Raw genomic sequence first — 22,570 nt, 5'->3', positions numbered from 1 at the left:
AATTGAAAATCACAGTAACTGATTCGACTATTCTAGTTGTCTCACAATTTTCCTATAATTTCCTTAATTATTAAATGTCTAACAAAATGAAGGCTCGATTAAATCAAATTATTTTACGAAATGGTGTTAACAAAAGATTGTGACATTAATTATACGATCATTTGTAATTGTATCCAATTTTTACTGACTTCTACGGTGTAGTTTTCACATACGAAATTAGAGCAATCTCAAATAAACGAGACAAAATAAACGTGCAATTTAATTCTTACGACATTGGAGTCCACAACAAAAAAATTAATGCCCCGTTTTGGAGAAAAATGTGACGATTATTTCAACAATTATTTCTGTTGGAGATTGTGCAAAATTGGACGTTAAACGTCCAACTTTACAAAAACCAGTCTGCCAGACTGCGCTTACCCCACTCCATCTTACCAGATAAAGCTTGAATTTTTCATGAAATATTTGAAACCTGCAATTTTAGTTGATTTATCGTTCGGATTACATGTGTCGCATCGAGATTTTATTGATGAATTGCTAATATCGATTTATATATGCCGTTATAGTGACAGATACTGTTGCTCGACGTATCGCCGATAATCACAATATTTAAAAGGAACCGTCCACGTCGCAAACTTTCCCACTATTTTCCGCGACAACTAGTTAATCGAGCTTACTTATTTTAGGCTAACCGGAAGTTCCACTAGATCAGCCACTGTCAGCGTGAATTTCACCGTTACTCGATCCAGTTTCCAGACTCTCAGTCGCATTTAGATTTCGTATCGCCGAATGTTATCTATGTTGATTGGCAGTTGATGTTTTTAAAACTGTTTGCAAAAATGCGAAGCATATTTTAGATGTAGCAGATCACTTGAGCAGCCTGATTGGGGTATAGAAAAATTTTGTTACTTTTTTTTCAGTGCTGTTTTATTAATTATTCAATTATTACCCGATATATCGCCTCGGAATTATTTTTATGAAAAAAATGAATCGATGCGATATAAATCTCCGAAAGTAAGAAATATCGTCAAACTGTGTTTTCGACTTAATTATGAAAATTATTAGAATTCTGTTTGCCGACAACTGTCTTAGAGAATTTTCATTTAGCATAAATATTTAAAACCCAATTACGACAATGCAGTGCGTATCAGATGTGCTTAAAAATACTGTTACATTATTTTCAACGAGCCAAGTCCATTAATGAGAAGAAATTAATTTTTATTTCACTATGTATTCACCTGCACAGTTCATGCAGAAGATAATTACTTTGCACGGAGAACCGCTGTTTAATTGCAACAGTAATGATCCCATAAAATAATGCAAAATAGTTACTTTTAATGCTCCGCAGGTGTACATAGTATTAACATCGAACCCCGTCACGCGAGAACATTAAGAATTGATTCTGGTTCCGAACATGGGCGAAAAGGGCCCGGTGTATCGTCGACATCGTTCGTCATGGCAGATAAGACGGCGAAGGTCCCTCGTAAATCGGCCTTCGCGGGATAATGGAAGGGCCCGCGCGAATTTACAAGAAGCGTCCGCCGGTTTTTAAGAGAATATCGTGTTTCCGGGGGCTTGTAATGGCGAAAAAACATTGGAAAGCCTTGCCAGACCGAAAGGGATCGGATCGCTTTCGACGGGCCCGTGATCTCATTCGGTTAACGCGTTAAAGATCAGGTTGCCGGCCTCTTCGCGAATTTTAAAATCATGCGAAACGTGCACGCAGCTGAATCCAGTTACCGTGCCGCACCACTGAGCAAATTGGAAATTTCCACGGTTCGGATCAGCTCGGCCGTTTCTTTGACGCCGGACTGTCTTTTCTTTCGCGGTCGAGTCTCCTCTTGCTATTTCAAAATTCTCTGATCGATTCGCCAGGACGCCGGAAACGTTATCGTTCGCAACAGCTAGTGTTCCTCCACGATAGCTGGTTTATATTATGTTAATATTACATTTCGAATGTCATACTTTCTCGATTTATCCTAAATGCTACATCTTTTAACCTTTGGTACCAGCGTTCATTAGTGACACTTATTTTATTCTCGTTTATGAGATAAGAATAGAATGAGATACAATTTTAACGCTTTGATGAAAGTGGAAGTATTTTATTTAAGCAAATTAAAATTGGAAAGTTGAGTTGTATCACATCTCGATCACATTTTCAACATTCTTACGTGTTGCGGGTTCTAGATTAGCGTACAAATTAATTTCATATCTGAGCAAATAATTCCGTCACCCACACATTTATGTAGGCAACGTAGGTGTCTAATAGCAATCCAATTTATTCAATTATATCATAACAGAAATTAATTCCTAAACCTAGCGACGCGGGTCTTAACAAGTTGATTTTCTTTTTAAAAGTTTCACCAAGTTGTGTTGCACAGAGCGCAGTTTTATCAAAATCATGAATACAAATTAAGCTAATAAAAATATTGGTTTGATCGCAAACGTACAATTGGCGAAAATATATCCGAAAAAGAATTCCACAGATTCTTCCCGTTTTCGTTGAGAAGAGAGTGCGACGCTATGAAATTACGTAAAACCAGCAAAGAAATTTGATGCTGAGACGAAACGATGTTCGGATTGAAAAGATTTTTACAAGATGATATACCTTCCATTCTCGCTATTTTTTTGTTGTTCTTGTCATAAAATTTAAATAACTCTAACTAAACCCGTCGAACATATTGATAATTCACGGAAATACCTTGAGCGACAGCTACAACGCAGTTAACGATTTAGCAAACTTTACTCCGCCGACAGTTTAGATAAGAATTCATGGAGAAACGCGCAAATTCAAAGCCGCCATTACCATAACCTCACTCCGGATCGAGCATACGGCATCGTTTTCGTCCCCATTCCGTTTATACCGGCTGGATGCCAATCATCGAAATATTTCATTGCGAGTACGGGAATTTGAACGGCTATTAAAGCCGTTAATGCACCAATGATTCGAGAAAAGGCCGTTGATGGACACGCCATCATCGTCGATGGACACGCCATCTTCATCAATGGACGCTTCTTACGGTTCCTACGGCAACTCGTCATACAAAGCCGGCTTATTATACACGTGGAACGTTTCTTTGGCACAAGTACAGCAAACGGAGTTACTGCTGGCAGCGCCATATCGAATTTTAATCGAAAATCAGCCGGCGTGGGTCGACGACGTTGGCCTAGAAACTGGAAGACGTCTTTGGAAATACGTAACATGAGAAAACGTCGCGTCGCGTCGCGAGAACCGAAAAACTTTCAATTGTCTTCGCTCGCTTATCGAACGTGAAAATCGCCGATCCGAGAATTCGCGTGCAATCGTTTTAAAGGCTACATGACGTACTTCAGAAATGAGTTTAGGACAACGGAAAAACGAAGAGAACTTTCCTAATTGTTATTTACTTTTTCGTTTTATCCGAAATATTTTTCTACGCGCCCACGAGAATCTCAGACGAAACTATTTAACTCGTAACATTCTCTGATAATTGAGCCGCTTATTTTGAAAGTGGCCTAACTCCATTTATCTTCAAATCGAGATATTTAAAGTTTTGCGTTTCACAATGAATTTAAAAATATACGTATAGGATACTAATGAGTCATACTGCTTAAGCGTATCTAAGGATGTTAAATTTAAAGTTCCTGTTAAAGTAGTGGCAATTATTAAGTAAATAACGTGCGTTTTCTTATCAAGAATGGAGTTGGGCCACTTTCAAAATTAACAGCCAGATTCATTATAAAATTTGAAGGTGCCCAAGTCCATTCAACATAATTTAAGATGTTTCAAATTGAAAAAAACAATACTGAATTTGTTTTACATATCTTGAAAACACTTCGGAAACATAATTTATGCGATTTAAAACATTTTTTAATTACAGAACATAGAAAATTACAAACATAAATTTATTGCAAAATAATTTACTATTCGTCTACATTTTGTGCGTGTGAAAGTGATTTGAAGAAATCATGATATTATTCTTAATCAATAATCTATAATAAAATTTATCTACAATAAAAATTCAATTAAAACTTTATTTCCTACAATAAAATTTTAAAAAATTTTATTTATTAGTACATTTAATTAAAACAATAAAATAATTACTATAAAATAACCTTTAATTAAATATACTGATATTAACATTAAACAATAATCTATAATAAAATTTATGCACAATAAAAATTCAATTAAAACTTTATTTCCTATAATAAAATTTTAAAAAAAATTTAATTTTTTAGTACATTTAATTAAAACAATAAAATTATTACTATAAATAGTGGTATGTATATATAGGTCAATTATGTCCTTAAATTTTGCTGTTGTAATTTGTCTAATAGTTTTATACAATGGTGTCAATACAATATTTTCGAACTTTCTTGGTCTGCCCCGACGTGGTAATAAATTCAGGACTTTAAAATTTTCATCCTCATTCATTGATGTCTTATATAAAATTTTATATGGTTCATTTCTGACAAAACGCATCCAACATATTCTTAACCAGTTTACTGATTCTCCATCAGAATTCTTTGCCCTTTTAAAAATTGCTTCTTCTAATAATTTTGTTGATACAAAATCTTCCTGTCTCATTTCATTTACAATGAAATTATTACTCTTCCGACACTTTTTAATAATCTTGTAATAATCCTGGGGAACGCGAACAGTAAATTGTTTTTTTTTAATGCCATTTCTACCACGCCAAAATTTCTATCATTTGGTAAAAACGAATGTCCTGATATATTAAAAATTTGTGATCTATGATTTCCACATTATGATCTAAAGTTTGGACAATTTTTAACCACATTAAAGCTACTGTAATGCTTCTATTTTGCCCGGTGCACATGTCACTGTAAGCTATAATGTGTCTTGATGTAAGTATAAATGGAGTTGGGCCACTTTTTAAAACTACACGGCTCAGTTATTTAATTAATTCTGAAAACTTATGTGTGAAAAATTTATCGTATTTGCTCTGAATATAAGCAACCTGAAGTGCTTCACTGATACATAACACGAAGCTGTACATTTAACCATGCTAACCGGCAAAAAATTGGAAAACGGAGTTAGGCCACTTTCAAAATAAACGGCTCAATTCTCTAAACGTTTCAGATTAGACGTTAACATTTTATAACAGTTGCCTACATTCCTTGCTTGGAAACCCGTCTAATTATGTCTGATGCGAACAGTCTGATACTACTTGGTGTTTATTGCTCCGACCATTCATATATGTTTTATACATATGCATAAAGGTGGTGTAAATAGTGTGAAATGTAAATAACTAATGCGAAGGACCTTGTTATCTGTGTGTATACACGCGACAACTAAAAATATCTTCAAATAACACTGTAATAAACGATTTATTCTCCGAATGTAAAATAAAACGTAACGTACTTCAACGTTAACAATGCAATAATTAGCATTTAGGTATTATTTGATTACGCATTTGTAACAGAAACGGGGATACCGAAAACAGCGAGAAGATCGAGAAGAACTAAATGATCATTTTTATCATTTTAATAACGAATAAGAAAATCTAGAACCGTTCATTTGAAATTACAAAGTACAGACGATCTCGTTCGTTCCAATTAATTTGATCTTTTCTCCAATTTGTTCCTGTCAAATTAATCAGACTGTTCGCTCTCGAGTCGACATTTGAGGCCACAGTATTTGAGGCCAAATACTTCACCGTGCGGCCCGCGTTGGGAAATACGGGCATACAGGCCGAGTCGTGTTGCGATTCGTAGGACAAAATCAGAACTGATGACTGTTTACCCAACCGGCGGGCTCGGGAACGAGGTCCGGTCGAAGATATAATTTGCCGACGATTTCTCGGAACGCGCCGCAGGGAAATCGGTTACTAACGACGCGGTCCGCCGCCATCTTTGCCGGTGCTCGAGAGTGAAAACGCCGTTAATTTCAGAATGCGGAGTAAATCAACGCTTATTCATCATTTCTTTCGCACGCAACGGATAACGAAAAAATGTTTACACACAACCACTTTCTAAAAATCGTTCCATCGATTCCGTTACTTATAGTCCTCATTGTCCTATTTTCTCCGGACTGCGGCAACGCCACTCGAACGATTTACTTTCTGCTATTGCGCATCGTCCGCTCGAGACACCGTGCCAGGTCGTCGCTCAAACGATTCCCGTAAACTCGATCGGCCAGAAGAGAAATCCGATTTGTCTAATTTCCAGATAAACCATTCCGGCGATGCTAATTAAGGAACCATTGTTCGCCGGCGTAACTCGGCGACGCAAATCTGTAACGAGGATTTCCTTAATGTTCACGTAATCAGTTTGTTAAAGTTAATTAATAGACGGAAGTTTGCACAAATTCACGCGCTCCTCCTCGCTAATGTTCCCGTTTGAGTCCGACGCCTATGAGTACGCGCAAAATATGGCGAGAATTATGCTCGCCGTCGAGTGCGCGAAACGGCGGTGGGAAACGTTTGAAACGTTTCAATTGGACGAATATTTATCACATTCGGATCTGTTTGAAAAATCCGAATTGTAGGATTTTTCGGTATGCCCGACGTCGCTGTGTTAAATTAATCGACAAAGTAATTAGCCTCTATTGTTTTGGCTTCGTCTTTCTACCGTCTTTCTATCGTCGAACAATGTTAGGGATCGCTACGTGTCCCACATTAACAGCATTAGTCAGCGTTTTCAACAGCGTTCAGGGTTTACGAAGAAGAGCATTCAAATACTTTTTGTGAATTTGTATTGTACAATCATTTTAATGACTATTAATTCGTAATTTGGTAGAGGAAGGTATGAGGTATAGAGAGGAGTATATTTTTTTATATTTATATTTTATATATATTTTTATTTTACTTCAAATTCCTGCTGGAACAATAATGATATCATTATCTGAATCAAATTCAACGAAAAATGTTTACCTTTCTCTGTGGAATGAAAACAAATATTTAAAAAATATAAAAAAAAACATAATATTAAAAAATATCTCAATTTTAGTAACCGTGAAGATATAACTAAAAGAAAAAATCAGAAATTAGTTATTACGACTGGTTTGCTAGTTCTAGCGTTAAACTCATTTAATCAATGAAACCGAAAGTTAAAATTTACTATAGCAAATAATCGTTTAAATCATTTGTATTCTAATAGTCTCGGTAAGTCATTCTTCTGCTACGTTATTTTATTCTATTTTACTTTTTATCACAACTTGAAAGTAGCATGCGTAAAAGAGTTGTAACAATTTTGTACATTATTACATCTTACAGAACATTTAATCCCGCTTTCAAGTGGCTCGTTTCGAAAGCTAGTTAAAAATTAGTGTCACCCATATGCGACCGACATACGCGGCGCCCAGCCCGTTGATCGTTAAAAAATGCCTGGAAGAATTTTAATTTGCACGGGTCCCGTCGTACCCGCCCGTCAACGTAACAGACAATAATTCCCGGCGTGCGAACGGCAACGCGTGTCACGGCAAATAAATACGTTTCACCGTAAGAGATTATGTATTTCGTCGCGGCCCTTTATGTAGAACACGTGCGCCCGTTTCTCTCTATCGGTCACGGCGCGGCTCGCGAATACGCGTTTCCGTGCGTGTGACGAGGAGGAAGATTGACGCGTCGGGAACAGCACCCCGCCCAATGAGTTACGGCCCGTCGTCGCAGACCGAACGCCAAAGAAACCTTTAATGAATCCGCGCCGAGATCCGATCGCGCCGAATATATTTCGCGCGCTTTGATGATCGGCCGCTATACCGCGTTGCGTCGCGTCGCGTCGCGTCGAGCCGTGTCCCAAGGAGGATTTATGCCCGCGACCAGATACGCGGGCCCGAACACGGTATTTTATCCGGCTTAAGCAACCGGCCGTTCGACGTCCAATAAATTTTTATTCGTTACCGTCGTCGGGCCCCGCAAACCGAACTCCGAACGGGTCCCCGCTCGCCGTGCTCGCCATTTCAGCCGACACCTCCCGCAAACATCGTCCAGAAAATGCGAACCGCGATGAGAAAGTTCGCGGTACATTTGTATTTGCGCCTGGTGGAAATCGTTGGTAGAATCAACTTAAGAATATCATATAATAATTAGAACACTTAGAATAATTAATTTTCTAATGATAGTTAAAATACTTGATAATTAGAATACTTAATAGAATACTCGCGTTAAAATGCGATTTCGTGTCAAGCAAAATAGTTCATCTTTAAGCAACATTTTCACAAATTTTGCAGAAACTAAGAAATGTTTAACTTGCACCAAAATAGTAGAATTTTGCTTGGCCATTCGATTGTTTTACATTTGATCCGCTCAATTTTTGCTATAAATGCATAAAATCCGCAATCTATCGAGAAATAAAATTACAGATGATCCTAAACAAAAAATCCTTTTGTCAACAAAAATCCGTTGTTCCAGTGTTGAAGTTTTAACCGTACGATGCCGCTCATTGTTACGTATGTACTTCGAACAGTCGAAACTTCGCTAAACATGTATTTAAACGTATTATGTTCAGAGAATCTGTATTCTTTGAGAAAATTCAAAAGAGAACGATTCTTGTTTTCAAAAATGCTCGCGCTAAAATACTCCGTTAAATGGCACACCAATCAATTCCCGTCATAAGTGGATAAAATCGGCAACGTGGCGATCCCGATCTCTCCAGTGACAGCGCATATCTCGTCAGATATTTGACCAGCGTGAACCCTTGGAATGAACACATCATTCGGGGATACCGGAATCGATTTATCTTCGACGTCGATTGATTTATTACGAATCGGGTAGCCGTATTTAGAAACGGCGATTGCGCAACACCGCGGGCTTATATCCCCGATTCGTAAATCTTCGCCGGGGCATCCGCTCTCGCGGGGAGCCGATAAATCACGTGCAGCATCGATCTCGAAGAAGAATTCTCAAATTGTTTATAATACGGGCTATTAGCGCGCGCGTAATTGCGCCGCGATACAGACATGCGCGCGCGGGCCGACGTAAATCAATCAGGTCCCATGGCAACTTTCCTTTGATAAGGAAGCCTCTTGGCGCGGGATAACGATGAAGATCGTCCGATGAAGCAACGGCTTCGGCCACTCGGCGGATCATGGTTCGCTGCTCGGACTGTGAACGAGTTGCTTTCATAGTTTCTCACGCGGATACCACTCGGAACGCGCAGCTCGCCAGCGAAAAACGCGAACACGCCGAAGACATGATTAACTCTCGAAATGGTATTTGCGATTTCATTCGATCGCCGCCGTTTTTTGCGGCACTGTTTGTCTCTGAACTAATAGAAATCACTGAGTCTGCTACTTTTTTAATTGCCTAGAAATTGACGCTCGGATCGTGCATAAAAATGGACAATTTGAGGAGCGGAGATACGATTATTCGAGCCTTGAGGCTCTTTTTTTTTAGTTACCGATTGTCAACAACTATAAAAACGAGCCAGAATGCTCGATTAATCGTATCTTAAGCACTCGGACAAATTGTAACGAATCAAAATTTGGATATCACGATTAGTTATTAGTTATTGGAATAAATCGGCCGTACATTTTTGCAGCTCGTTATAATTTTTACTCTGCGCAAACGCGAGCTATTGTAAATTATTATGACAAAATTGATTGAAAGAAACACAAACAAAATATTACATAATAGGTAGGCAAAGTGTTGGGAAGTATCGATAAGTAAATCGCTGGTTGAACAGGTGAATGCAGAAAATTCGCATAAAATTGTAAATACGTGCGTCGTTCGATAGTTCAATATTGTATTAGAAGTCACGAGGGACTGGAATTATCGACAGAAACTGTATCGTTATAACAGGCTTTTAAAACAGAGAGATTAACAGCACGTAGCTCTATAAATATCTTCGATAAAAATAATTTATGTCAACGTATGTCTTCGCAGAAAGCTAAATGTTTGCGAAACAACGTGTTAAAATGGTTGTTTATTAAAAGTGGGAAACAGAAATAAGCGAATACGTGTTCCTCGTGTGTCGAACACCGATGCAAACAACTATGGTTAAACTATATTTCACGGTTTTTCCATGAATGATAGATATATTCTTTACTATGTTCAAGAATTCCTGGCACATTTGAAAGTCTAAAGAGACTTTCTGACGGTCGCCGGCGGTAAACAATTGTTTCAGAAAGATGCGAAGCGATATTATAAAGATCTGAACACTTTGTATCGAATAGATCTGCTCGCATAATTAATGAAACACCCGGTTGTATAAAAATGTTAAAACGCTCGCTGACAGCCGATTGCGTAATTTACCCATGAATTTATGAATAAATCTTGCCACACTTCGCACCAAGCGAACTTCGTCCGATCCGACTTAATCAACCCGTATTGGAAACCACAGAAAAATGTTCTTGATGTGTGAATACGTGAAACCGGGAATCTAATTTTAATCCGTTACGAGCGAGACATTTTTCCGATCGTTTCGAATATTTAATCAATGTCTCGGATACAATACGACTTTACGTTCTTTTCAGAACCCGATACGATTCGAGAGAGGCGAAACAAGTTTCTCGTTTGTAAAAATTATTTCGAGGAAACATTGTTCTGTTTACCGTTTACTAGTGTCGCATTTCTTTAATTACCGATATTATTTGGCTGGCACATGCGACTGATTAGAAAACATCTGTTACCTCTGCGTAATCTGTAGTCGGTGTTTTAGTTCAGTCCAGTTTACATCATTTTCCCTATATTAGATACCGGTGAAATTTAATTGTAACAGATTTTTAATAGGAATTTAAATTATAATATATCTTTAATAGAAACTCTGATTATAAGAAATATTCTCATAGAGACATCGAATATTTTATTTAAAATATTCGATTTATTATATTATTATTTATTATATTATTATATTTATTATTATTTAATATTCGATTTATAATAATGTCCTGGATTTTTAATAGAAATTTGAATAGTAATGGACTTTTAATAGAAATTTAAGTTATAATATATTTTTAATAGAAGCTCCGATTATAGTAAACGTTCTCATAGAGATTTAAATGACAACAGATTTTTAACAGAAGTTTATATTCTAATAAATGTGCTCCATAAAGATTATAACTATAATTTAATTCAAATAGGGGTGAAAAAGAAATGATAACAGATGTTTAATAGAAATTGAAATTATAATGGATCTCTAATGCTTCGACAATCTTGAATTCCTCGAATCTTCCTGCTGTTCCACGTACACTTCATCTTCCCATTTCTGTCGTAAGTGCATAAAATCCGCCGTCGACTTATTAACGTGTGAAAGTTGTCCGAGCTTCATTCATTACAGAAAAATCCAGCATGGAAAAACAAGGAAGTCCGACGAGTGGGAAACACAAATCAACGTACGTACGATCCGCAGCCTCGGATAATTGAACGGCATGTTCGAGTAACCATTGGCTAATAGCGAGTCGCGGTTACCCGCCAAGGACAGTCTAACCATTTTGCAGTAATTAAAATCCACCGCCATAATTATCCGCGTGGATCGATGCGAAATCAGATATCTTCGATGTTTCCGAGCACTTTTTCCTCCGCGATGGAATTCGGCAATTAATTCGCTTCTCGATTGAAATTCCCCGGGTTTTGTTGCGCGGACATCTTGAAACCTGTTCACGGAACTTATGCTACGTCGTATAGCCTCTACGTCGTTCAAATTATTCTTGGAACCTTGTTGCGCGTTTTGCGCGCAAAGCGAAGCTTATTTTACAGAAATAAGTTACACCGTGCGCGCAAATACCGAAGCAACACATTTTTTGCATTGCGTTCGCGGATATTTGAAAACTTGAATTCACAGTCGTTCGCACGAAAGAAATGGAAAGTGATACAGTTCCGTTTCGAATGCGGCAGAAGAGAAAGCACTGAAATCCGACTTATACGGATTGTTTATGCCTTAGCAGTTATCGAGTCAATGATAGGATCACGAGAAAATTGAAATGTTTTCGTAAGCAACGCAAGTGCGATTTTTTTCATTCAATGAAAATTCCAAGACACGAAGATGGCTTTTCATTGTTTAATATTCCTCATAATATCCTGATTATGCTATTATGCTTATACGTGTGATTAGAAAGATCTCGTGTTAGTTCAACGTTTTCAAAATAAATAGTAAAACATAGAAAAAATTGATGTAATGAATATGTTGATGTTTTGATTGATATTGGTCTCATATTAAGCACCTTTACCCTACATTTACGATGGCAGAAGTCGCAACGTCACGCGAAAACGGCCCTCAGCCACGCGATCGCGTCGAGATGACTTTTATTACATTTTCTCTCTCTCTCTCTCTCTTTCTCTCTTCCTCTCAACTTTGCAATTGAAAACATCTCTCCGGACGACGACAAGGACAATATCCTTTCGGCATAACGCTTCGAGAAAGACGCGCGCTAAATTGGCCATTAACGCGATAGTTACGTGGTTTCCGTTGCACGAGACTGCACGCCGAATTTGCGAGCGGCTGACACGGTAATTTAATTAACGCGAGGGGGTGATCACGCTGCGCGCGGGAACAAGAGAAAGACGCGGAACAGAAAGAAAAGGGAAACAGGGGAGGGGGAGGGAAGAAAAAGAAAAGTAATGTCGGCCGATCGCCGCAAACGGTACGTATTATTTATTATCCGGCGATACGGCGACGACGTTCAAGAACGGGCCGACGACGTGTGTTCGAGGTTTATCGTGGAAGGAAGTGGCCGATGCAACGATGACTCGTCCACTCATCCCGTAAATTCGATTTATCGCTCCGCCCCGGGTATTCGTCGTTTCACCGTCGTCGGCCATGAATATTTATTGCCCGGCCGCGAAACAATTTGTTGATCCTTTTCTTCTTCCTTCTCGAACGGTCGGTGTCGATGGGACGAGACGCCCGTCACAGCGAGGAATCGGAGCTTGACTAACAATTACACTCGCCGCGAGACGGACGTCGATAAATTTCAGAATTCATTATTTTCGTCATCTCCGGACTCCGTTCCGGAACTTTTTAGTTGAACTGATTTTTTAAGGAGCCGGTCGACTCTGGACGTTTGGTAAAATAGAGCGAGATCCAACGATTTTTTTCCGTACAAAATCGTGATAGGACAGGATTTATTTCGGGGATATTAAGCAACACAACAATTCTATTTACATGTTTTTGTTATTGCTTTAGACTTGAACATCGTGGAGTTGTACATCGTTATTGAACACTTCGCGACCTAAACATGAATAATAAAAGATTTGTTTCTATTTGAACAAGAGCATCTTATGTTCGACGATGCACACGATTTTTTAATAATTTTGAAAAATGCAAAAAATGGCGACCTTCTGAAGACAAAATTTTTCTTTTCGCTGAAGGGAATCAACTATGAATTTGAATTTTTATGCAAACTCGAAGAATTACAAGGCTTCGTAGATTATTTAATAAAGAATAATATGAAGAGTCAGAAAATATAGTTTCGAGTGAAAAGCGTTCAAACTTATAAGTCAATCCAACACAACTATCATTTTACTATTCTACAGTTCGCGTAGGCGAACGCAATTTCTTAATGTTGCGTCCAGAGACAAGGGCCATAAAAAGGTCCCACCATTGGGGAAACCCTCTCAGGCCCCAACAAGGGTCAAGGCAGACACCCCCCTCCAAGGGGTGATTCGTGCCTTGACCAATAATAAACAATCTACCTCCATCCACGGGTGCTCTTCCACGACTTTCCAGCGTTGGAAGAGCATTCTTCCACCAGCGCTCGCAGAGAGTACAACACAAAAAATAAAGTTCTCTAAGACTACTAGAGACCCTTCCACGTCATTAATTTGCCGTAGGAAGCGCGAATCGAGCGTACAATAGTTCGGTCGCGCATGTACGTTAGGCGACTAACCGAACGTACGGACAAAATACTTAATACAATCTAAAAATACGGGATAAGGTAGTTTTCCCGAAATTATTGAAGCGGACAACGATAAACAGTCAAGCAAATGAAGAAAAATTAAAAGAGAAACGATATTTTTATTTTCCTATAGTCGATGAAGGAAACTTCTCGTTAACTTCGACTCTTGTAAACCGACGAGCGAAAATGATATCTTGCATGAAGATTCGCTAATAATACCTCTACTTGTTTATTCTAATTTAATAAAATCCCTTTAGCACAGTCTTAGCACGTACAAAATTTCAAAAAAGATTCGATTCTTGCAGCTAATAACGTTGCGCACCTCGTTAACATCTCTCAACGAAGTACATTACGACCCTACAAATGTAGGGTAAATACGCGGCGTGGCGCAGCGTTTATTTCCTGTGTCCAAAAAGGATCTTAATAAGCGATAAAAACATAAAAATCCATAGCGAGGGTACGAGAGCCGTAAAAAGTAAAAGCTCGATCAATGGTCAGGCACATGTTCGTCATTAACGGTGTGCCATCGCCGCCGCCGCCGCCGCCGGTGTAAAATACCTGTTTACGAACGGTAAAGCGTGCACCAAACAATGCGCGTCCCATTTACGGAAATAAGGATATGTGTGTAGGAATTAACGACGTGAAAGTTTCTCGTGCGTGGCAGCCGGGAAGGCCGAAACCTGAGGGCCTCTGTAATTTTATGAATATTCGCCGGCTGTTAATCCGAACAATGCCCGTCCGTCGAACCGTTCGAACAGCTGAGCCAGCCGAACTCGACGAGAAGGACCAAAGGGAAAGAAGCCGGGAAAGGGAAACAATGATGTACTGTTATAGCAGCTTTTGCGTCACACGCGGATCCGTTTTCTTGACGCGGATCCCCCGCGCGGCCTCCACGATTGCGGACATTCGAAATTATCCTTAATCCCCGGTTAGAGCAGCGTTCCCGCAGACCCGGCGATGACTATTCGCGTTGTCTAACGATGAATCAGATAGCTCATCTCGTGGGATTGAGATCGAAGGCTCATTCCGATACCAGTCCCGGCGAGAGAATTGCGCGATCGAACGGATAAGCTGTCTGTTCGATCCTTCATCGTGTATCCCTTCGAGCGACCTAACGCTTCAATAGAATTTATACGTACAATAAAATGTGGCCACGCGGATTGTTCTAACTGTCAACTGTCCCCCCGTGTCAAGTTGACGCGTTTCTCACCGATTCTGCATAGCTAATAGGGCAGACCAGTTGAAATCCAATCCAGGCTAGACGTCTGCGATCGATTAATCCTCGGCACTTCAGGGACGATACGATGCTCGCACGCTACCGACGCTGACGAATGTTTCAAAATGTATCATATTAAGTCAGATTATTATTAGATTGCTGGATATGTAATCTCGGATTTTTAATACGCGCAAATATTTGTCTGTCTGCCCGCTTTCGTTATATCGTTGTTTGTGGCAGAACCTCTTTTACACATTTATTGTGCATTGCCAGCGTTGTATTTTACCAAAAAGGATTTTTAGATAGTTTCGTACGAGTATAAATTCTGCGGATATTCGTGCAATCTTTTTATAAGCCGAGTTGATCCATTCGAAAGTACTTGAAGGTATTTGAAAATGGTATTTATGCATTAAAAGCTCGTTGGGAAATGTGTGTCGAAGCGAAATGAGTGATATTTTGATTGGATATACTTTTTCAACAATAAATACGATGGTTTTATCGTTCATTTAAATATGCGACATTTCATTTGCGCCAACTTAATTAGCCGCGGTACAGTTTCATGCATTAATGCTCGCTTTCTCGAATTTCACCGAATTTATTTTCTTCATTTTCGCGACACGTTTCTTTCTCTATCAATATTTCTTTATCTGTTGGCAATGAGTGGTGCGTCGTTAGGGGACGTTTTTTACAACGAACAGTACAATCGTGATCGATAAAAGTGCATTATCGATTATCTACGGTGAACACCTAAAACAGATAACCTAAATAACTCAACTGCTATTGGCGAGCAAAAATGAGACAGTTTTTCGGTCGACGTTGCCGCGAATTCCATAGCTTGACAAAGTTCCGGAAGAGAAGTGTACAACGATTTTGTAAACTCTGATCATATTAGAACATTGAAAAGGGAAGAAGGAACGAAACTCTGTCATTTAATAGAAATATTAAGAAAACGATATTTTAACGGTGAAAGAAGAGCAGCAATTTCGCTGATTAAAATATCAAAAAGGCGCGCGCTACGTCCGTCATTTTTCTTCGTCGCTGTTCGTTAATGTAATTCGTTTCGTCGTAAACGTGCCACGGTAATAAAAATAATCGAACAAGAAAGGCTGCATGCACGTTGGTCAGAAATCGACGCGCCACGACGGAAAGAAGCGGCTCGAGGAAACGGCGGCCCCCGCCGAAGGAAAACGCGTTCGAGCATTTAATTGCGAAAACGTTCGGGTCGCGCGGACAGCGACGGAACAGACAAAAAGAACGGGCCAGACAGCCGTGACGGCGACGTTCTTTGCTTTTAATTTCGTTTTAGTTTCGTTCGTCACCATTATTCCGGCGACCCTGTCCTTGAAACGGGTTTGCAGCCGCGGTTTCAGCAGCAGGCCGCAATTGAGTAATCGCGTAGCGGTACCGACCATGCCTTCCCCTTACGTTTCGGTTTTTCTCCCTTTCTCGGACCGATCTCCTCCGCGTCGACCGGTCGAATCGCGTTGGCCACGTGATCGCTCCAATCTGCACCCGAGCAAATTACTCTATCTTCGTTTCGTATCGCGCGCAGTCATTTGGCAATGAAATATTTCATTCGATACGGCAATATTTCACTTCGAAGAAAATATTTATTTATTTATTTATTGCGCGGGATTAGAATTAAATAGGAACATATTTGATGCAATATTACTGTATTATATTGCATTATATTGTATTATATTTTGCATACAATATTAATTACATATCGTAAAATAATGCAAATGCATTAATCGATTTGAAAATGATAAGATGACAGATGCGAGATATAATTTTAATAATTACTAGAGATTTAATAATAAAGCGGTGACAAAGCCATACACTTTCTCTCTCTCTCTCTCTCTCTCTCTCTCTCTCTCTCGATTGCTATCACGTTTGGCCATCCTATTCTATCATCTGCCCTGAGATGCTGTCTCCATAATAGTTTATTTTAATCTTCTCGCATTAACTATGAAATCATTAGCATATATTTTACAATATGAATAATATACAAATATTAATATAAATATAAGTATTAATATGAATAATATATAAATACCTTAATGTAAGTGAGCTTTCCAATTTACTATTTCGCTATCATCGAAATTACGCAGACGCCTTTGCAGCGAGATAATGAATAGCATACTCGAGCAGATACTATAACAAATATCGCGCAGAGTAAGTTCAATTCCAAATAAAGTAATTTCATGTATTACAATATATTATAATTTCGTATTATAATACAACAACAGTCATAGAAAAATCAAAGACATTACAGCATCCAAAAAAACTGTTCGACGATCTTTGTTCGATGACCAACGAATTCTCGCTTCTCGCAGGAGATTCGTCACCGATGCGTGGCTCTTCCAAAGAACGACGAGACATTTTTTTCAACGTTCCGCCAAGAAACCGTGTTCAAAAGCGTGATCACGCACGAACGACTCGTTACCGCGACCTTCAGACTCGAACAGACACCATCGGGACAACCGGGTGGCATCGTCCATTCAAATCGTCTCAACATCGTCAACGTAAAAGGGAAAAAGAATATTCTACGAAGTTTTCGTCGGCCATCGTATTTATTATACCTTATATGGCAACCAAGTTTCCCGATCATAGCGCCAGGTACGACGCGACCACCTTATCGCGAGCAAATTCTTATCGTGTTTCGCCACGATATAAATCGGATCTAGCAGCGGGCGTATATCGAAACCGAGGATATTACTAGCAGCTGGAGCTGCAAGGACGTCGGGCTCTCCGGCAGGTATTGTAGATTTATGAGATCTATCGGATCTGCTTGTATCAACGCTGTAGATCGACCGTCCGTACGCGACGTATGTATATCATTCACGGTAGGTCGTGAGTGTGTTCAAAGGGTGCACGTACACGTGTCGCGGCCGTGTGGAACGCCTTTAAATCGTAGCCACCTTACACGAGCACCACGGGAACACGGAACTCTTGCATCACCGCCGCGATACCTCCGCTCGAGCAATTATCAGACTCTCTTGGCGAGCCACGGCGTAAGAGCTTCGGCTGACTTTGTTAATATATCAGCCATGATCTTAGCCGTGAGGCCGGGGAAACGACGACTTCGTTAACCCTTCGCATTCGCAGGATTTTCTCGGAGCATTTACAAAGATCAGGAACGATCTCAACAACCATTTAATTTGCAGTACAGCAATGTCTCTCCAGCCGGCGCTCAGATTTCCCACAAAAATGGACAATTTCGGAAGAGGAGATACGATTATTCGAGCCTTGCAGCTCGTTTTTATAGTCGTCGACAATTCTTAACTATAAAAATGAACCGCAAGGATCGAGTAATCGTATTTTCCCTACCTAAATTGTCCATTTTTGGAGACAATCTGAGCGTCAATTAGAGAGACATTACTGTATTCGTTAAAAGTTTGATCGATCGCGGTCGGACCGCGGATTTTATACTATTTTTATGGCTATTTGTAGATCAAAGAACGTTTGGAGACTTTCGGACAGCTGTTACAATGTTTCCAACTTACTTAATTTATTACGGGAAGGTACATATTTATGTTTAACCCTAGCGCCTTTGCTATACAGATAATCTTTTTATTCATGATTTTTACGTCTCACCATCGCCCGTGTACGTTCACGAGTCCAAGAGGTAATTAAAAAACGCGGTAGATATATGTACATATCGGCGAACAGGGAATTTAAATCTCTTTTAAAAAAATTCGCTTTATTCTTATTGCAACGAAAAATATATGTACTTGTTACGGTTCGATATAATTTTGAAATAAGTTTAACAAAGTATAACAATTTCCTGACTGTTTCTAAAATTTACTAAATGTTCTTTAAGTGTCCTAATACTTTTGGAGAGCGTTTATTCGAACGTCGGCTGTCAAAAAACTCGATCGCCTCGACGGAGAAGGAAATATTCGCGTACGCTTGGTCTATATGAATCGTTCTAAGAAAAAAAAAACGAGATTGTTTATACCGTTTCCTGGATTCTTCGAACGCGACAACGAGAGCAGCAAACAATATCGCAATTTTTCCTCGTTTCGTTCCAAAACGACGCGACGCGGCCGCGTCGGCCCGAAGGCTATTCATTATTTCGGTGCGGCCGCTCTTTTCCTCCTCATTCTTTTCCACTCGGTGGCCATGATCGTACGCGACCGTATTTTCTCCCCCCGGGTGTCTATTTAGTGTTCACGGCTGCATGGAAAGTATTTCATGCCGAAACAGGTCGCAAGAAATATTATCAGACTGGAAACCCGTTCGACGAAATTCTCGGCCGACCACGGATCGGCTGTTGCAGCGTTGCAGCTGCCCCGGAATCGCATTAAAACGTCCCCGAAAGTTAATCCGGTCCGCCACCGTATAGGCTTCTCGTGCAACTCGTGATGTTTCGCAGCGTGCGACGATATTTAACCGTCGGTACTTGCAACCTGAGATATTCTCTCCGTGCACGCATGCCGCGGCCGTCCAACCGGTGCAGATTCAAACGGCGAAGGAAACGCCTTCAAATGTCAGACATGGGTCTGCACGAAAATGGCTGAGCTTTTCTAAAACGGTCGACGATAATTGCTACTTAGTTTCTTCGCTCTTGTAACTCCAATTTAACACCGAACCGGTCGAAACGATCGGTTTCGCGTTGTTTCTTTCAATATAAAACTTGAAATAGAATCGGTCTTGTCATTTTTCTAGGGAAACAAATGAGCGTTTTTACCGACTATATTTAACGTTAAGATAATTTAGCGTTAAGTTAATTTATAGTAAATTTATATTTCGCTTGATTTTGTAACATTTTCGCGTGCATGTTTTTATTATCATTTTAATCTACTCAAATGATAATCACTAGATCGCGTAACTTCGTGCAAATTTGAATCTTCATGCTTCATTTTGCAAAGGCTGAATTAAGAGAATTTCCACATCCGTAAGAAGCTCGATAATTTTATTTGCATAATAAATTTAGCTGAACTTATTACAATGTATTAATAATCCAAATAATTGGATCGCGGATAAAATTGCTGTTACCTTTGGACAATCTTCTGAGAAATTTTGAACAGTAGATCCTCGTCTTGAGAAGTACAATTGAAAACCTGCCGGTAGACGTAAGACGTCGAGCTCGAAAATATTTCATTCCCGGTTGAAAATATTCAAAACCGTCCGAGACCCGCGAAAGACGTTTCCACAAGGATTTCGTCGCGGGTAGACGATAATTGCTCGTTTGCATGACGAGTGTACCTGCCGCAACAGAAAAATTACCATTCCCCCGTAACGAGTACACACGCCATACAGACATACGCATGCACAGTCGGGAGATTAATGAAAACCTAATCGCGGACGTCCGGTCGTTTTTCCGTCAGAAAGGTCTCGAAAACAAATAACGGTGCGCCGCGAAATTTCCGAAGAACTCCGGGCCTGCGAAACCGGTACTTGCCACGATATTACACAGCGGCACGTACCGGGTTTTGCGTAACTTCGACTCAGATGTGTGGACCGAGCTACCATTTATAAATTTTCCGGGCACTTATGCAACCGACGACGGCTACAACGCGGCACACACGCGAATACGCCGCGCCAGGCCGGGGCCCGTGACCGGTTTAGTTTCCCGGCGACGAAAATTTTGATGGGAGAACGTGTCAAATGTCGAGGGGGGCCCGGTTCCGCGGTTCGGTATCCAGCGTAATTTGCGAACGAGGCCGGCACACGAGCGGATAATGATACACGCCGGTAACGCGTCGACCGACCGGAAAATATCTCGAGGTGAAATCACTTACGGGCGTCGGAATTGAAAAATGCCGGTTCTTTTTCCAACGCTGCCGCGGCACAAGCTCGCCCCGAACACACTTTTCTCCGTTCGATAAGCTGCTTCGTTCGATTTACTGCGAAACCTACGCTCCGACACCGTTCCCTGTCGCGCGGAGTCACTGTTGCATGTGCGTGGAGTCCATTGTCCCGTAAAACACTCGAGGCGAGCGATCACTTTTTCGTGGAAGTTAACCCTTTCTCGTACAATTTTCTTCGCAGTTGCGCGCACGGTTTGGGAAGCTTCCAATACTAGCTGCACCAAATTGTTATGAATTAGGCTGGCGCAGATGAGATGTCGGATTTTTATATGAATAGCGATAATTTGATATCTTATTTTGACAGATACTTATTTAATCGAAACACGGCCCATTCGCTTTGATACACGTTTCCTAACGAGTTTTTTAAATGCAGGAATGCCATTTTTAAAGATGTTCTGGTCTTTCGAATGAAAAAACTCGACTATCCAGATTTGGATACTATTTCTGTTTGCGATGTCTTTATTCCATAAAAGGAGGGTTTTAAAAACATGAAAATCTGTCGGCGATAGATTGGGCGAATGGGATGGATGTTGCACAACATTTTATTTTGTAATTAATTTCATTTTGAAACTCTTTTTTGCGACGTACGAATTCATGCTCGTACGAGACTCAAAATGGATGACAATAGCATAGAATTTTGAAAAAGCTCTTTTTTATACTATCTCAAAATTGTATAAGTAGAATGATTAATCATGCTAAGTAGATAACATAATGACTAGTCAGCTAGCTAAGTACAGTAAATTCTCCCTAACTGACGCTCAGGCTGTACACAAAAATGGACAATTTGGGAAGAGGGGATTCGATTATTATTTTTATAGTTGTTGACAATCGGTAACCATAAAAACGATCCGCAAGGTTCGTATAATTATATCTCCTCTTTTCAAATTATCCATTTTTATGTATATTCTGAGTGTTAATTAGGGAAAATTTGCTGTATAAAACTAGCAGCATATTTATTTTATTAGAATTATTTTTGCTAACCTTAATAAGCGATAATATTTTCTTTTGCCTAATTTTTATTCCGTTTTTTACTTTATATACTACTTTCTTCTTTTACCAGAGAGTTTTTCGTGTGAATAAATGAAAATAAATAACAATAATATATATATATATATATATATATATATATATATATATATATATATATATATATATATTATATGTCAGATGAGAACATCTGTTTTTTATCTTCTTTTTAATTGAGCATTTATTTATTTATTTATTTATCTGTTACTATTATATATATATATTATTATATATATTATGAAATATATATATATATATATATATATATATATATAATAACAGATAAATAAATAAATAAATAAATGCTCAATTAAAAAGAAGATAAAAAACAGATGTTCTCATCTGACATAATCAAATGATGGGCCAATCGAATAGAAAGGGGGATCGCGCGCGCCAAAGAAGGTTGGGAAACCCATGGTGTAGTTCGACACCTTATACAGTTTCATTGGAATCGGAGCTTGATGAGAGCCTTTCCTCGGGAGATCGTTATTCAGAGACGTATTCAGGTTCGTTTCCCATTTTAATTGAATCTATCTGTTTATTTCGCGTGACCGGCATGACGAACCCTATTAGTATAGCGTGTCACGCAATCCGGTTGCACGTCGCGTCTCGCCGCGTCCCGTCCCGTCCCGTCCCGTCCCGTCCCGTCCCGTCTCGTCCCGTAGCGTCGCGTCCGAGTAAAAAGGTCGTTTAACCAGACGTTTAATTAAGATGAATATTCGCGGTTACTCTCCCACG

At 39.5% G+C, this 22,570-nt stretch overlaps 1 protein-coding gene across 1 annotated transcript in view; it reads left to right on the top strand.

Moving 5' to 3' along the window:
* LOC117228925 (uncharacterized) overlaps positions 1 to 22,570 on the top strand; it is a 176,583-nt gene that overhangs the window by 81,359 nt on the left and 72,654 nt on the right. The gene's annotated exons all lie outside the window — the stretch shown is intronic.

Source organism: Megalopta genalis, chromosome 12 (genome assembly GCF_051020955.1).
Source record: "Megalopta genalis isolate 19385.01 chromosome 12, iyMegGena1_principal, whole genome shotgun sequence".
Classification (NCBI taxonomy): Eukaryota; Metazoa; Arthropoda; class Insecta; order Hymenoptera; family Halictidae; genus Megalopta; species Megalopta genalis.
Note: the sequence above shows the minus strand (reverse complement) of the source record. Positions and strands in the feature narration are given on the sequence as shown.